We start from the raw sequence: 3,050 nt of genomic DNA, 5'->3' as shown, positions 1-3,050 counted from the left end.
CCGCTGCTGTGGCTGTGTGCTGTGACGGGGCTGAAGGGGAGGGGTGCTCCGTAATATGGCGCCCGCGCATGGTCCGTACCGCCAGACATAAAGCAGTCTGGGAGAGGCGGGGCCGGACCCGGCATCAACACAGCCGAACGATTCCGGAAAAACCCGAGAAGACCACGATCCCGAAGCGTCAATATGCCGACAGAACCGAGGAGAGAGCGCCCCCCCGATGGATGGATGGATGGATAGGTGGGTGGGTGGATGGATGGATGGATGGATGGATGGATGGATGGATGGATGGATGGATGGATGGATAGATAGATAGATAGATAGATAGATAGATAGATAGATAGATAGATAGACAGACAGACAGACAGACAGACAGACAGACAGACAGACAGACAGACAGACAGACAGACAGACAGACAGACATACAGATAGATAGATAGATAGATAGATAGATAGATAGATAGATAGATAGATAGATAGATAGATAGATAGATAGATAGATAGATAGATAGATAGATAGATAGATAGATAGATAAAGAGATTGCGAAACAAAACGGAACAGAAATTTGTTATTGTTGACATGTTAACATAACATTAAACTAAATTAGAACATATTCATTTTAATGTAACCCGAGGAACCATTCTGCATAATGAGAACACTCTTGCTTGGTATGTTAGATGGTCTATGTACACATGATGAGCTCTACATTTGAATACACAGTGTATTCTCTCATAAAAATTAATGTGTTTAGCTTGAAAATATAGCATGAATAAAACCCTAGCCTCCTAATTGTGCAAAACATTAACATCACTAAAGTGTTTCTGAAACAAAGGTAGACAGAGAGCTGCTAGATCTCTCTGCAGACACACAGGTGATAGTTTCACTGAAGGATTATTCTCCATACAGGTACTGTTTATGGCCTCTCTGTCTCTGTCTCTGTCTCTGTCTCTGTCTCTCTCTCTGTCTCTGTCTCTCTGTTTCTGTCTCTCTCTCTCTCTCTGTCTCTGTCTCTCTGTTTCTGTCTCTGTCTCTGTCTCTCTGACTCTCTCTCTCTCTCTCTCTCTCTCTCTCTCTCTCTCTCTCTCTTTCTCTATCTCTCTCTCTCTCTCTCTCATGTACACAAAGTGTATTGCTACTACTAAAAGTCAATGAACTCTTAAACTGGTCAACTTGTTCAGGATCCAGCATTCTGGCCTTTTCTGTGACTCTGGATATAATGATAGGCCATAAATGTATGATAGAAGCAAATTAATATCCAAATTAATATGGAAATGGCCTAACTTGAGCAAAACAATTTTCTCTTGGTTTTTGAGATGTTGACTGTTGACAATTCTGTTGACAATTTTGGGCATTTGGTAAAAATTTAATATTGTGAATATGAAAGCCATGAACAGAAAAAACATGAAGAAGAAAATGCTAAATATACAGAGAGGAACAATTAAGTAACTAAGCAAGAAAAATGATAAACCACTGACTGGTGATGACAGATGAGGAGCAACGAGGGACTGGAGACATGAAGAGATTGACTGTCAGCCAATTCAGCAGGCCATATCTAAAGAAAGAAATGATTGAGGATGAGGTACAGCAGCTCTCCAATACAGTATAAGTGTCTGATGCTGTCAGCAGCTTTAAATGACACTGGCACTCCACAACAACAACATGCACCGCCAGTCCTATAGTAAGGACCAAAATATGCTCTGGACTCTGCTTACATTTTGTAAATACATTTCATAAACAGTCATTTCATTTAGTGTTTGGTACTGAGGGAAAGTAATGATCTACAGCTCCCCATATTCAATTAAATCCAATTTAATTTATGGACCCCAGAAACGTAGATTTGCCTCAAAGGGCTTTACTGTCCTTTGACCCCCACCCCCTATAGCAGACAGGAAAAAACTTTTTATTTACCCTATACATCAAGGAGGGCAACAAAAGAGGGATAGGAGGGATCATCTCCCCCAACAAATCAAACCCTGTGGACACACACACAGACACACACACACACACACACACACACACACACACACACACACACACACACAAACACACACACACACACACACACACACACACACACACACACACACACACACAAACAAGCATCCCTCTGGTTTCTACATCTCTGACTCTGCTGAATGAAGATGTGGATGAAAGAAGGACGAAACGCTTTAGATGATGCTCCAACAGGAAAAAGCTGAAAAGGTCACATGAAGTCTGAAATCAGAACAAACTGTTCACTTAGGCTGATATTTGCAGTTATTTTTGATATGACAATGATCAGTCACTTTAAGCTAAATCCTCTTGCCAAGTTCACGTGCTTGGCCAGTATCCATGGTCCTGAAACCTAATCCAGACATCTTCAACACTGTGGCCGCCACAGAAAATTAAATGTTTCATATCTTTTTAAGTTTGTGTTAAATATGAATCTTCATCTGTTTGGAATGTAGCCTCATGGAGGCTACCATTAACCTAAAAAAGAATTAGACCTGTTGATTGCTTTTTTTTTTTTCATTGCTTATTTTTTCATGATTTAACATCCTCTTCTCTCACACCAACTACCTTCATGTCCTCTTTCACTACATCCATAAACCTCCTCTTTGGTCTTCCTCTAGGCCTCCTGCCTGGCAGTTCAAAACTCAGCATCCTTCTACCAATATATTCACTATATCTCCTCTGGACATGTCCAAACCATCTCAGTCTGGCCTCTCTGACTTTATCTCCAAAACCTCTAACCTGTGTTGTCCCTCTGATGTACTCATTCCTGATCCTATCCTCTGTCTTACTGTGGCTAACCTTCATTCCTCCCCTTTCCAGGACAAACCTCCACCTCTCTAGCTTCTCCTCCACCTGTTCCCTGCTCTCACTGCAGATCACAATGTCATCTGCAAACATCATAGTCCATGGGGATTCCTGTCTAACCTCATCTGTCAGCCTGTCCATCACCATAGCGTTACTTGTGTGCTCCTACCTCCACTCTTATAGGTCACCCTATGCTCCTGCATCTTCTGGAAGAAAGTATTCACTATAGCCGTTTCCATCCTTTTTGCAAAGT

The sequence above is a fragment of the Antennarius striatus genome, chromosome 12 (assembly GCF_040054535.1).
Source record: "Antennarius striatus isolate MH-2024 chromosome 12, ASM4005453v1, whole genome shotgun sequence".
Classification (NCBI taxonomy): domain Eukaryota; kingdom Metazoa; phylum Chordata; class Actinopteri; order Lophiiformes; family Antennariidae; genus Antennarius; species Antennarius striatus.
This window is presented reverse-complemented; position numbering follows the sequence as displayed.